This window comes from Pinus tabuliformis, chromosome 3_2 (assembly GCF_031772625.1).
Source record: "Pinus tabuliformis cultivar Carrire ecotype Pingquan chromosome 3_2, CPIR1, whole genome shotgun sequence".
Classification (NCBI taxonomy): domain Eukaryota; kingdom Viridiplantae; phylum Streptophyta; class Pinopsida; order Pinales; family Pinaceae; genus Pinus; species Pinus tabuliformis.
Window position 1 is genome coordinate 505756439 of NC_142302.1, and position 16376 is coordinate 505772814.

The 16376-nt window shown below is 33.7% G+C and overlaps 1 pseudogene; it reads right to left on the bottom strand.

Moving 5' to 3' along the window:
• Positions 1 to 3692: 3692 nt before the first annotated feature.
• On the bottom strand, positions 3693 to 5025 carry LOC149181526 (E3 ubiquitin-protein ligase WAV3-like; annotated as a pseudogene).
• Between the last annotated feature and the right edge of the window lie 11351 nt (positions 5026 to 16376).

A 16376-nucleotide genomic window follows, 5' to 3' on the forward strand; every position in this document is an offset into this window, starting at 1 on the left:
CCACATTCCAGAAACACACATATATGTAGAGTTAATATAAAACTAGCATTTTCACTGAGAGGCACAAAGCAACGTTGATAGGCCATGTGAACCCTAATTCCATGCATGTTTGAGTGAAACAAAGCTTATTGGAAAGTGTCAAGTGGAAGAGTAGGAGTGGTATCGGAGGTATGGATATCAAAATTTTGAAAATGAGGCTAGACGAAATACTTGCGATATTCAGTAGGTTCAAATACTAGCTTTGAGTTATAAAGAAGATGTGTCCTTCCATAAAGTGGTTGCAGATTATTGATCGGAGAGTTTTGCAATACCAAAACTCTGATACATATAACATTGTCCCTTTATAATAATAAATGTATTATATAACCAAATTCCTAAAATTTTAAAATGGTTGTAGTTTATCAAGATATTCCAGAATCGACCCCTTGGAGTATCCCTATAATTAGAATAAAACATAGCAGTGAGAATTTTATTATAAAGCACGCAAATTTTAACAAATCATAGAGAAAACCATATCAATATCCCAGAAACTTAAGGCAATATTCGTACATACCTTATAACAGTGATCAAGCCATAGTGTGACAAGTGGAAAGCACAGATAGGTATCACATATTTTGATATTGGAGGTTTAAACATAACACACTTCAGAAATTTGCGATATTGTAAAGTTCTCACACAATGGATGCGAAACCACATTAAACATTATAAAAAAACTAATCGCATCTGCATATGATATTGACGATCTTTGATTATCAAAGGTGACACTATATGAAAGTTGTGATATGGGCAAATGGGATATCATGATGAATTTGTTTTAATAATGATATCAGGTCTGCCACCAAATTGGCGATCGACGATTTTAAGTTGTGACACAAAACAAAAGTGTTGTTATGAGAATGGACACAATATTTCAATTAATCAAATTTTGAATTAAATCAGGTCTTTGTAACCAAGCTTTGATGAAATCAAAGGCTTTCGCGATATCACACATGGGCGATCAAAGGAAATCAGATATCAAAGGTGATATTATATCGACAATCAAAGGTTTTGGGATATCACATATTGGAGGTTTGGATCTGATTCAGCCAGACACAATACATTTATAGAGTGTAGTTGATTATCAAATCGGGTCCAGGGGTCGAGTAACTAAATCAAAAAAAATTCGATGGGGCACTTCTAATGTAAGAGGAATAACATAAAAAAAGGTTAAACGTGGAAAATACGTGGGTCATATCAGAGGTTATGGTTTATAGTGATATCAGAGTTTTGAAAGTATGCACGATAACCAAACCCCCGATGTAATATTTCTGATATGCAAGTGTGCCTGGATGGGTTTTTTGTTATGATACATTAGATTGGACCCAAACCTTTGGCCATTACCACTTTGTAATATGATTTAGGCCTAGGGCCTATATATGGTTCTTTGTCTCGGGGGCTATGTAATCAATTCATATTGCACAACATAAAAATATTATATACAAATACAAACGATTATCTACAAAATAGAAATAGAATTAATAAAATAAGAGGATAATGTATAATCAATAAGGCCAAACCATTTGAGAACATCCAATCGACAATTAGATGCCATTTACAAACCAAATGTCCAAATGAGATCAATGGAGTTATGATAGGTAGATAAGAACATAGCAAACTCATTTAAGCAATCCAAATTATCAAAATCTAATGGTGGGCATATACAACCCCCACACATTAATGGGCCTATAGCCTGGTAAATTTTTGTTTCCATCCCTATTCCCCACTTAGAACCACCCATACCCCTTATGCAATTCACAAGAAACCTTCAATTCAACCGACATATTGATGCTAGAGCAATTTAACATCGAGAAAAGGACCAATATTAATGTTCTCTGTAGGGTTAAGATGGCATTAATGGAATTACTTTCTGGACCATTAATACTCTCTCTAGAGACATAAATCCATTCCTTGGATCTAGATTCAACAATCTTCATCCACCAAAACTTTCATAGGTTTCAAATATTCAAATTATGGCATGCTCTTACCTCAAGAAGACCTAAAAACTATATATAGTTGAGATATTATTAGACTCAAGCACTTTCAACACAACATTTGGTAAAGTTCAAAGTTTCGCATATAATAAATTTAGAGATCTAATCCATAATTAGTTCTTGTATAGGGAATGCTTTCACATGAAAATAGTCCATAACATGTTCTATTGAAGGAAATATTCTAGGAAAAGCATCTACCCTAAACATTATCCTTTGCAGCATAGGAAAAGCCATGTCTTCTGAGGAACTAGAAGCCATTATTGTTGGAATGAGGAGGAATAGCCCCAAGCTCTCCTAAACCTGATGTGTGTTTGTTGCATCCTATGTCACCTTCTTCAATTTCGAATTCGAGTTCAATGACCTTGAAGTTAGATAAAAAATCGATAGCAAAAATTTATTTTGATATATATATATATATATATATATATATATGATTAAATCAATTTTAAACCTTAGTAAATGTTAATTATCATCACATCACTAGTATATGTAGATTGATGCAATTCTAATTCTAGTTCTAATTTAAACAAATAAAAAACAAATATTAAATATTTCACACTAACTAAAAAAATAAAAATAAAACTAAAACTACTTTGCTTTTGGGTTACATCATTTCCCTAATCATTCTCTTTCATTAAAATCAAGTAAGGAAAAAATTAAAAGAGAAGCTACATTATTTCCCAACCATTCTCTTTTATTTGCATCCAGTCTTTTTTTATATAGTTTTTCACTTTAAATTGAAAGTGAAATTAAAATTAATTATATATAAAAGAGATGGGAGGCGAATAAAAGGAAATGGTTAGGAAATAATGTAGATTCTCTTTTAATTTTTTCCTAACTTGATTTTAATGAAAGGAAATGATTAAGAAAATAATGTAAAGTAGAATATATATATATATATATATATATATATATATATAAAATATGTCAATTCCATATTTATCATTTAAAAAAAAGTATACATCTCTTTTTATAAATATTATTTTACTTTAATTATTCTTTATAAAGAGAGAACAAGTTGATATAAAACTATTTTATTTAATGTTGACCTAGAATTTTTTTTTGAATGTAAGTGCCAACTCTCTCTTTATATATAATATTGATGTCAAAATATTTTATTTGAAATGGAAAATGATTTTTTTAAAACATCAACTCTATGCTCACCATTAAAAGAATTAAATATTTCATTTATTAATGCTTTAATTTCCAATTATCCTATATGAAATGGGAGAAAATATATCAAAATGTTATATATATATATATATATATATATACACACACGTAACATTAATATATATATATATATATATATATATATATATATATATATATACACACTTAACATTATATCTATATATATATATATATATATATATATATATATATAATGTTACACTTCAACTCTTTATTGAAAGTAGGATTTGTTTAGGATTAATAACAAAGATTGAAGCCATTGCAACAAAACTCATCATGTCACTTAAATCGATGACTAGGATGATAATCATTTCTCCCTACACTTCAAAAAGTGATATATATATATATATTCCAAATTATCTACATTTTGATGAGGAAAAGCTACACGTTTAGGACTTCTTATCCTTGCGATTATCTAGATTTTCAGATGTTAAAAAGGCAACAAAAGACTAACTTAAATTTTATACCTCAAAATCCAGCATTCAAATCGCTATCCTTAGAACATGATTTTCTCAGCGGATCGAATTCGGTGAGTTTCTCAGACGTTCGCCGAGCACAGATCGAACTGGAACTCGAACTCACGGTAGAATTCGAAGTAGGGTTTGATGATTCAGTTACCGAGAAGGATTGGGAACAGAGAACCATGTTCACCATGGATGGCGTCTGGTATTCCATGCTGTAACTCTCAAAGATTTCGCCTCGTGTTGTGGCTCTCTGTCGAAAATGGGAGCTCTGAGATGAAAGCACAAATGCCCGCGCCAGACCACTCGTAGGTTTGCTTGTTTGTCATCGTCGCTTGAATCTCTGTAATTTCTTCTTCGAGTGCAAGAGAAAGCGAGAGGTCTCCAGTTCAAGTCTGTTGCAATTCAAAATTGGCGTTCTGGAGAACCCTCCATGAACCCGTCAATTCTCCATGATCGACAAGCATTTTCGCCTTATCTATGGCTTGAGCAGTTCTGAGACAGGTCCTTTGCTTTTCCACTTCCAAATTTCGAGCTACCGGAACTTCGTCGCAGCTCTCCAGACGCAAAAGTGAAAGAGAATGTTCTTTTGAATTGAAATTTTGCTGGGAGACGGGATCTTTGTACAAACAAAGGACGGAGATTAAATTCACAGGGTTTGATGTAGAATTTACCGCAGGAAACTGGCGTTGTACAAGTATATTTCTCTCTTCTTCGGCGTAGAGATCATCGACATTTACAGTCGCTTGGCTTCCATCCTCGGAAATGCAGGTGTCGTAGCTTCCATCCTGGAAGCTTTTCAGCTTCATTCCTGCGCAAGCCAAAACGATTACATTCACGTCCTGCACAACGACACTCAGCAGGCCATCGATACACTGAGTGAAGGCGTCTTGCGCGAGGTCTGCGGTCTGAATGAACAAAAATGTGCCTCCTGAGTCTTCAGAAATGCGGTGCATGGTCGCTGCGTCGTTGTCAACTCCGAAGGTGAAGGCATGGACCGACATTTGTTCATGGCCATGCCGCATGCTTTGTCTGGCATTCGGCCTCCGTTCATGGATAGGTAACAAAACCAATCCAGCAGAACTGAGACTTTAAGTGTCTTGCCCATCCGAGAGCAACATGATGCTGGTCACAGGGTTCCGTCGGCGACGATCTTCAAGTACCTTCGCGCCTTTTCTCAAACCCTAGGCGATACTGGTGCTGCCCATGCAGATCAGTCGTTCGACAACGAGGTTCGCTTCGAGCTGGTCTTTAGAATCCATGCACTTCAAGGGAAATATACGTGTGGCCATCCAAGAAAATACGACAAGGGATAGCCAGTCCGCTGGGCTCAGAAGCATAAACTCACAATATTTGACACGTGTATAAAAAAAAAGCATATTCGTTAGTGGACGAATCTGCTTTAGTAACAACGCGAGGAAGAATTTTATCAACAAAAAACCTATTATCTTAATAAAATTAAAATGATTTTATGGTAAATTGAAAAAAATCAATTTTGACTTTTTTTTATAACTTTCAAAAGTATTTTAATAAAGATTATTTTAATATAATATTTTTATGTTGGATGTATTTCATATTATATAATATAATATCATAATTGTTTTATGATTATTTTAAGTTTGGGTTATTTTGCTAGAAGCTATATAAGCTTTTTATATTTTTAAATTGTATTTTTGAATCGATTTAGTGCTCTACAATACTTTTAAAATACTCAAATTATATATGTGTAGCAACTCAAAGCTATAATTAATAGTTATAATGATTAACCATTATGCTTAATTAAAATGTTTATAATTATTAACACAATAATTTTAAATAAATTAATTAAAAAGTAAATATTTGTATGTAATTATAATTATCAAATTTCTAACATTTAATATCACATATAATGAAAAATAATGATGGTTGTTAATGTCCAAGAACTATGTAGTTGTGAATTTTAAGATGGTAAGAAATTAATTAAAATTAGTAACATTTTATTTTTTATTTTCAAAAAGAAGTAAATCGCTATAATTTTGCTAATTTAAAAGGTCAAGAATGTTAAGAGTGACAAATATTTTAAAAATTAAATTGAATTGAATATAAGATGAACAATGTAAGAGAAAATGTTTCCATATTCAACTCTTTTATCATGGCACAACTAACAAACTCTTTCATCGCATGGAGTTTGGGAAATTGAGCAACCCCCAATTTCACTATGAAGCTCATGAGAAATAGTTCTTATTCATTTTATTCTAAAAGTCATTGAAGACAAAAATATAATTATCGTTTTCTAGATTGAGGTTGATCACCTTTTTATAATATCTTAGTTTCCCTTTTCCTTCTAAGGCTTTATTACACCATAATTTCTCCTTAAATTTGGAAGTAATAATATTTTTATCTCCTTTGTCATTTCCCAAAAAGAGTGAAGAGTGGACGTCCATATATGCCACCCTAACTTGAGAGGAAGGTGGGGGTTTTGGATAGAGTTAAAATATATAATTTTGTGAACATGAATGAATTTTCCTAGTTAATTATATACATAGAGTTTTGAGTCAATTATCTTCTTCTAAAAAATATCTTAGCAATACACTTTATCATTTACTATTCTATATCCAATAAATTTCAAAAATATCAATGATTAAAATGGAAGAGGAGGCATTGCAGGAACAGTCAGGGTCAGAAATGGAGGATTGGGAGGCCTATTTGCCTGACCCAGGACATACAAGAGGCAGGCTGACCTTATATAAACAATCTTTGCATGTCTATTGGGGCATGAAAAGGCTCTTAGCTAAAGCACTTGAACAGGTAGCCAGGGACATGGTTGAATTGGCCCAGGTAGCAATGAAGAAAGAGATGCAGAATCTCCAAGTCACCTTAATGATGCAAGACAGGAAGATGGATGTGATCCTGAAGTATCTTCAAGCCAGGGGACCGGGGGTCAAAACGGAGAAGGAGGCCAATCTGGAGGCCCATAATTAACAACAGATGGAGCAGCTGAAAAGAGGTTTTTTGGATTTTAGTTTTTCTTTACAGATACTTGTTTTGTATGTTTAAAGTCATAACCTGTTTTATAGTAAGTAAAGTAGAAGGATATGTAGTATGGGAGAAAAGACTGTTGGGTCTATACTTTTGGATAATCGGTTATATAGCATGGGTAGAAAGACTGAAGATATTCTATTTTTGGATGGGAATTAAGAACCTCAGGTGGTCAAGATATCTGGTTTCCCTTCGGGGCGGGTTGAGACCGGCCCATATGTGGTATGTTTTCGATGTATGATCCTTATTTTACAGTAATAGAAATGATGAATCTTGCCTTTGCTTACAAAAAAAAAAAATGTCAACATACCTAGTAGAATTCTTTTATATAGATTTTTTCACCAAGTAGCTTATGTCTCTCAAGATTTGTACCAATCACAACTAGAAACACAATATGTGCCCCTACCACTTGCGCTGAACTCCTTCAACCAGTTAATGAAATTGTTATTTTAATAATATTTCTTGGAATTTCTTGGTACATAACATTTATAATTACACGCCATGATCAGAGTTGGGAGTTTTTTCTAGAGTCAAAATATATAATTTAATGAATGCGAATAAATTTTTCTAATTGATTATATCTATAGAATTTTTAGCCAATTATCTTTATATAAAAATATCTTAATAATATACTTTATGATGTAGAAGCATCGACCCATCCTTCGAAAAATCAATAAGAACGGCTTCTAGAGGGTGATGAGAAAAGTGTGTCAAAAGGCAAGGGATTTGTTAAAAAGTTTGAAAAATCAAATCTGCAAGGGATCCTAGGGATTATGTTGAGAACTTTGTGAAAAAAACATGTAAAGAGATTTGTGGAGAGGATCATGTTGAGAGCTTTATGGAGAAGATCATGGATCTTGTTATAATCCACAATAACGTAATTTTCTAATAAAAATTGTAAACTTGTGTATGTATGAAGGGTGGCCATTGGCACAAATATCTGGCTAGACGAGGCGCCGTGTAATAGTTTAGTAATTAATGTAATGAAATTAAATCCCTGCATGATGTAAATGTGTGCACATATTTTATATTTGTATGTTTTTTAATATATAAATTGTGTTTGTGTGACTTGGTTAGTGTCTTTTCCGAGAGTAAGAGAATTGTATATGTGTATCAGGGGTCACATACACTTTGCAACGTGTTGATGTTGCATGGAAATTGAGAAATTAGCCACCATGCATGCATGGATCAGAGTGGTGTAGTGGAAAAGTTTAGTGGGCCCATACCCACATGTCCAAGTTCAAGACCAGTAAACACTGAAAATGAAGAGACCCCATAAATTGTTTTCATCAAGTGGTATCAAAGTGCAAAAGGTTACTTCATGTAGTCAGGAGGAGAAGCATCGAAAGAAGGTACATGTGATTGAATATCTAGTAAGAGATTTGTTTTCTTTATGTAGGTGATAGTAGAGGAAGGTGAGAAAATTTGCAACAACCTAGAGAAAGGAGTTCTCGAAGGGTTTCAGAGAAGAGAACCAACAAGATGCCAAAAGCTCAAACTTAGGAGAAATTTTGGTGGGGTATCGTGTAACAAGGTGGAGACTTATTACTGCAGAGGCGTGTTGCAACTCGCAAGTTGAATTTATTATAAGAAGATTAGAAAGAATATGACCAGGAGGTCATAATTTTTTGTACCTTGGGATTTTGATGCAGAAGCATCGACCCATCCTCCGAAAAATCAACAAGAAAGACTTCTAGAGGGATAAATGGAGAAAAGCACATCAAAAGGCAAGGCATTTGTTAAAAATCTTGAAAAATAAAATCTGTGATGGGTCTTAGTGATTATGTTAAGAACTATGTTAAAAAAAAAATTATGTAAAAATCTTTGTGGAGAGGATCATGTTGAGAGTTTTACGAAGAAGATTGTGGATCTTGAAATAATCCACAATATTTTTTAATTTCCTCTATAAATTGTAGCCTCTGGGCATTAAAAATATGTGGTCAATTCGATAAATATTAAACTTGCCAAGAGGCCATAACATAGGGTCTTCAATTTACAGTGGAAACGAAGATGAACTACATTTATAGGTTCATAAAGTTCAAGTTCGAGACTTCAAAAATATTGAAAATGAAGAGACCCCACTTGAAAAATAACGAAATTGTTACTTTGTAACCTTTCCTACTTTATCATAGATTAAATGGTTGGTTTGGTATCTTTTGCACTTTGTCACGGATTAAATGGTTGGTTTGGTATCTTTTGCACTTTGTCACGGATTAGGTCTATTTTAGTGTTTGTGTTAGTTCAATTTGAGTTTGTTGGTTTGGTATCTTTTGCACTTTGTCACGGATTAGGTCTATTTTAGTGTTTGTGTTAGTTCAATTTGAGTTTTTGAGTCTAAACAATTGATTAGAATTTATATAAATATAAATACTTAACAATTTTTATTATAAAATAACATTTAAATAATAAATAATAAATATTTTAGAAATGGGTAATTTATCAAGATTGTTTTAGTAAATATATAAATTGAGAGGATTTAAATTTAAAATCTCTTAATAAATAATATTTTCCTTTAAATTCTAATTAACTTATCATTTTTATAATATATTTTTTGAACTAATACCCATTAAAAATTTTAAATTTATTGATCCCTGATATTGCTAATTAAATTAATATAATAATTTTGTCCCCGGTCCTAGAGTCAAACTAGCCGTTGGTCAAGTTAGCCATTGGAGGCTCTGCTCAAATTATTTAACTTGCTAGGCTGGATCTGTTTCTTCATCTTGTCCTGACGATGAACCACACTAGTTGATTCGAAACGCGTCGACAAATGGTTTTTTCATCTTGTCCTGATGATGAACCACACTAGTTGATTCGAAACGCGTCGACAAATGGTTTTTCATGTGATTTACGCCGAAAAATCTCTCACAAACTGGATATGGATCACAGAAGCCTGAACTCTATAATATTTTATTTATCAAAACACTAAAACAATAAATATTTTGCAGCAATTTGATTAGATGAATAATTTAAAAATAGCTTGAAAGTTATGCAATTTGATTAGTTAAATAATTTAATAATAGCTTGAAAGTTATGTAGTAAAAGGCAAAACTATCATCAAAATTACTACTCAATTATTAAAAACAGTATACTCATTTATATTTTAATACTTATAACCGTATAATTAATAAAAGTAAACGAAAAAATATTTAATGGGGTAATTACTTTTTAGGTTAACGAAATTGTACTTATAGTATTAAGCACAAATAACACTACAACTCGTAATGCTCTCGTGCCCGACGCGATAAATAACGCCCAGTTTAACATTAGGTTTCCCTCTGATCTCCAATTCCAATGCCTCTCTCGTGTTCCCTCAAACATCGTCACCTATTGATTCATTCATATTCATCAACACCATCAACTAACTCTGTTAATGTCTTAGAATTGACGAAGTAACATTTACCTCCTTCGACGAGGGATCAACACGTGTGAGAAATCGATTGCTTTGGTTGTTAATTGTTGGGTTCGCATTTCCACCGATGGCGTACATTCCCCAGTGACTGTAATCGTTGTTTACCGCATGTCGAGATCTGCATTTCAGTGATAAACTCTTCTTACAGATAAACTTATGAACCCTAATGTTTTCTCAACTGTTAATACAAGAAACACGAATATAAAATTTTGAATTCAGATTGTTTCAGATACCTGGGCATACGTCGCACCAGCCCTCCCCAAAGTGGTTCATGGCAACTGTTACTCGCATTATAACGTCTTGAGTATAATTGTCGCTGTGTCCCACGAACATGACCTGCAACAATTAATAATGCTGACAGGTGAACAGCACAAAAAGAATTAGGAAAGATTGGAACTTCAAGAGGCAGAGGATTAGTGGTTGCACAGTAAAAACCAGGCGCGAAATTTTCATAACCAACGTGATATTTTAACAAATACACTTTATATTATATTTTTCTTATTTGGAAGTTGCATCTCTTTCAATAAGTAAAACCTGAGTTTTTACTAAAATTTACTCTTCATCACAAATTGCTCCATGATTTTCCCTCTAGCTCCATGATTTTCCCTCTAAAAACTTCTTAGAGTAACCTCGGCTACTATAGAATTACCTCCACCACTATGCAAAAGACTTCTACACATTATATTCAAACATACAAGTTTTTTTTATAGTGTACAAAAATGTTTGTTTGTTTTGTTTTTGTTTTTTATTTATATTGCAGAATACATATGTAAGTTGCTGAATAAATGTCTAGACAATAAGTTTCACCAACTTTGCATTAAATGCTCATTTGACTTTAATAATTTGATGTGTTGATGTGTTGTTAAATGGGGAATTTGTATTCCTTCTGAGAACTTCATTTAACCCATGTCCTTCATCCCGCAACAACAAAAATCTACTTGCTTGGTTTTCTCTATACTATAAGTATGGTTGTTTAATAATTGCGGTGACTGAGATTAATTTTTCCAACAACCCCCCTTAATCACAACTACCCCCATTGACAATTCCCAAACAATATTTGAGATAATCAAAATTTTCACGTGCCAATGACTTTGTGAAGATGTCTGCGAATTGTTCTTGTGGCCTGCAATGCTACAACACAATTTCACCATTGTTAATCAATTCTGCTATAAAATAATATTTTGTGTCAATGTGCTTGCTCCTCTTGTGAAAAACAGAATTCTTTGATAGTGCAATTGTGGAATTATTGTCGCAGAAAACATATGTTATTACCTCTTGTTCATGGCATAAATCCCTCAACATTCTTCTCATCCAAATCGTTTGACACGTTGTTGCTGTTGCGACAACATTTTTCAGCTTCTTATGTTGACAATGACACTATTGGTTTCTTCTTGGAGGCCCACGAAATGGCTTTCGAACCTAAATGAAAAACATATCCTCACATGCTCTTTCTATCATCAACGCTTACTGTCTAGTCACTGTTAGTGTAACCAACCAGCCTAAAATCAATTGTTGCGATGTACAAAATACCATACTCTGTCCCATTCACATACCTTAAAACCCCTTTGGCCACTTGCGAATGTGTCTCCTTGGGTGTCTCAACGAATCTTGACACCAGACTTACTGATACATTGTATCTGGCCTAGTTGCTGTCAAATACATCAAGATTCCCACCATACTAATGTATAATGATGAATTAACATTATTGATGCAATCTTCTTTTCTCAACTTCAACACCATGACAGTTGGAGTTGGTGTGATATTGTTTTTCTACATATTAAACCTCTCCAAAATGTATGTTACATACTTTTCTTGGGAAATAAAAATACCATTTTCTATTTTCTTTACTTCTATACCCAAAAAATACCTTAACAACCCTAAGTTTGTCATTTCAAACTCACTTTTCATGACTTCTTCAAAATCAACAATGGGTCATCATTCCCTGCAAAAATCAAATCATCTACATATAAAACAACAATAAGAAGCTTACCATCACTCTCATTGATGTAGAGAGTAGGCTCACCATCACATTTACCAAATCCATTGTCTATCTAGTAAGCATATATCTTGCTATACCATGCACGCAGTGCTTGCTTCAACCCATAAAGAGCTTTACTCAACCTATACACCTTTTCTTCTTTGCCTTCTACCTCATAACCAAGTGGTTGCACAACATATACTTCATCTTTCAACACTCCTTTCAAAAATTTTGATTTCACATCCATTTGATATATTTTCCATTTATGTTGCGCGACAATTGACAACACTGTATGCACTGTCTCCATCCTCGCGACTGGCACAAATGTTTCCGCATAATCTCTTCCATGTTTTTGTGTGTATCCTTTGACAATTAGCCTTAATTTATGCCTTTCAATCTTTTCTTCAACGTTTCTCTTAGTCTTATAGCCCCACTACACTCTAATGAATTATTTTCCTTATGAAAGGTCCACTAATTCCCATTTGTCATTCTTTTCTATTTCTCCTATTTCTTCATCCATCGCTGTGATCCATTTTTCCTCTTTGATTGCATCCTAAAAATGGATTGGTTCATCTACATGACAAAACAATGCAAATAAAGAATTCAGACCTACACTACTATTAACTTCATTTTGGTCATAAATTTCACTTAAATTTATGAATTTTTTCCTTCTTATACTTGCAAAAGATGGACTTGACATGTCACTTGACGTTGTACTTGAAGTAGATGGCATTGTGGATCTTTGCGGTGTCCTTGGATTAGTACTTTCTTGACTACACAAAACTGTTCTATTATTTGTTGAAAATGTCACTTGGTGACTGCTTTGTTGAGCTTGAATAGGAGTAGGAGGAGTCACCATTGAGGAATTACTTGTTGCGGTCAATTCCTCTTTGTCTTCATGTGGTATACATGTTTTCACATTGATTGTCTTCTCTAAACTTCAATCCCATTCTTCACTTTCTATAAATTGCACATCTTTGTTGATTATGACCTTCTTGGTTAATGGATTGTAGAGCTTATATGCCTTGGATTCATCACTATATCCAAAAAATATTCATTTACCCCCCTTGTTGTCCAACTTCTTCCTTAATTCATCCGGGACATGTGCATAAGCCACACATCCAAACACTCTCATGTGAGTGACACTATGCTTTGTTCCACTCCATGGCTCCTCAGGAACCATATTCTTGACACTTTTGGTTGGAAACCTATTAATGATATATATTGCACAAGCGACAACTTCAACCCAATAATCATTTGGAAAATGCTTTTCCTTCAACATATTCCTTGCCATTTCCATAATGGTCCTATTTTCCCTTTCCGCGACACCATTTTTCTAAGGTGTATACCTTGTTGTAAATTTCTTGTGAATTCCATGCTCCCTACAAAAATGTAGGAAGTCATTTGAGATGTATTTGCCACCTCTGGCAGTCCTCAAAAATTTGATGTAGTGTCCGCTTTGTTTCTTAACAAGATATTTCTATTGGCATAGGGTCATTTTTCCCTTATTGACTTTCATAACGGAAATGACTCTCTATGTTGTTTTCCCAAGATGCATCCTTCAAATAGGTTATCTGATTTTTCTATGAGTGGAAATCCCTTTACCGTGCCTTTCTTATGCAACAAATTCAAACCTCTGAAATTGGGATGTCCAAATCTCAAATGCCATAACTAGTTTTCATCCTTGACCTCTGCCTAAAAGTTTATTTGTGTGACAAATACTACATTTCTTTCATCCTCTTGTGAATTCATTGGAACCGATTCTTGTGCACCTTCTTCCTTCAAATCTGGTTTTATCTTTAGGGGAAACATTATATTGCTTGTCATCTAAAATTTTGCAATTAGTTTTTTTCTTGGATACTTATCCAAAATTGTGCACTCTCCATTTTTGAAAAAGACATTGTAGCCCTTTTGCATGAGTTGTCCAATGCTTATGAGGTTATGCTTCAAACCAAGGAAAAAATAAACATATGAAATGTACTTCTTCTCCCCCTTCTTTGTTAGAATGTTGACTCTTCCTTTGCCCATGATAGAGACTTTGTTATCAGTCCCTAATGTCACTTCATATTTCACACTTTCATCTAGATTGGAAAACATTTCTATGTTCCTTGTCATGTGGTTGCTGCACCCTGAATCTAGAAACCATACATCCTTTTGTTTTTCTTATGCTACATTACAAGCTATAAACAGGCTATCTTGGTTGTGATTTTATTTTATGAAATTTTCACTTGGTTTGTTACTTATGTCATGTTGTTTCTTTCTACATTCATTTGCATAATGACTATACTTCTTATAATAATGACATCGAACTTGAGATTTATCATACCTATAACCTTGTGCTTAATTTTGGCTTGGGTCTTGACCTGGATTTTGATTTTTTCCCCTTCCACTTGAGCTTGACAACCTATGTACAGGGTTCTTCCTCTTCCTCTAGAATTTGATCTTCCTCTGCCTCTACCTTGACCAAATGAAACTTGTGTCTTGAAGGCATGCTCAAATGAGGATTTTGTTTCACTATTCAGTCTATGTTCATAAGAAATCATTGATGCATGAATCCCATCCACTAAAAAATGTGAGAAATCCTTTGTCTCTTCTATAGCCACAACAATGGCACCAAATCTTGTTGGAAGACTTCTCAAAATTTTCTCAACTATTCTCCTTTCCTCAAGTGTCTCACCATGAGACATGATTTGAGTAACCAATCCAATTAATTGTATAAAAAGATTCTACATTCTCATACTATTTCATACAAATTTTCTCAAAATCTTTTCTTAGCATTTGTAGTTTTGTCGTCTTCATTTCGCCATGCCTTGGTAGGTTGTTTGGAGGGTATCCCATGCTTTCTTAGAATTCGTTGCTATTGAAATCCTTGGGGAAATACTTTCATGAATTGCTTGAAAAATTTAGAAGAGGACTTTTGAATCCTTCTTCCTATTGTTCCCAACAAATCCTTTTTTTTCTTGTGTCAAAGAATTGTATGTTGTTGCATCTGCTAGTTCTTAGAAAAATAGTCATATCTTAAAACAAAAACAAAGCGACACCTATTTCTAAGTGCGACAGGAGAAACAACACATTACAATACTATGAAACAAAGTTGCGAAAAACCTAAAGGTGTGCTAAGCTGTAGGATTATGTCTAATGCATATTCCAATTATATGTAAGACCATTTAATGCAGGAGAGTGTGCTAGAACTAACTTTGGTGATACACAAAGGTGTGACACAAGCAGGAGTGAAAACACAAAAGTGACACTTGCAACAGGAAGAAAACATGAAAACGACACTTGCAAAATGCAAACAACCTTAAAAGCGACACATGCCAGAGCGAAGATAGCATGAAAACAACACTTATTAGAGTACATATGTCAGTTGCTGAATAAATGTCTGGACCATAAGTTTCACAAAATTTTCATTAAATGCTCATTTGACTTTAATAATTTGATGTGTTTATGTGTTGCTGAATGGGGAATTTGTACCCCTCCTTAGAATTTCATTTAATCCATGTCCTTCAGCCCGCAACCAAAATCTGTAACCTGCAACAAAAATCTTCTTTCTTAGTTTGTTCTGTACTATAAGTATGGTTGTTTAATAATTGCGGTGGCTAAGATTAATTTTTCCAACACTCCCCCCCGCGCCCCCCCCAATCACAACTACCCCCATTGACAATTCCAAAACAATATTTGAGATAATCAAAATTTTCATGTGCCAATGACTTTGTGAAGATGTCTGCAAATTTTTCTTGTGGCCTGCAATGCTACAACAAAATTTCACCATTGTTAATCAATTCTGTTATAAAATGATATTTAGTGTCAATGAGATTTTTCCTCTTGTGAAATACAAAATTCTTTGATAGTGCAATTGCGGAATTGTTGTCATAGAAAACATATGTTATTACCTCTTGTTCAGGGCATAAATCCCTCCACATTCTTCTCACCCTAACTGCTTGACACGTTGTTGCTGTTGCGGCAACATTTTCAGCTTCCGTTGTTGACAATGACACTATTAGTTGCTTCTCGGAGGCCCATGAAATGGCTCCCAAACCTAAATGAAAAATGTTGAAAATGGCAACAAGAAATGCTAAAAATAGAACTGTTAAAAATAGCACTGCTATAAATAGAATTTTAGGTACTAGTGCTGGATTGAGCAACAAGGAATGAAAAATGGAAGTGCTAAAAATAGCATTGTTAAAAATAGCATTTTAGGATGGATTCCAATTTTAATCAATCCCTGGACTAAAATTGAGAAGTAAAATTCGAATTTGATCTTAGCAGTTGTTTGAAAAATA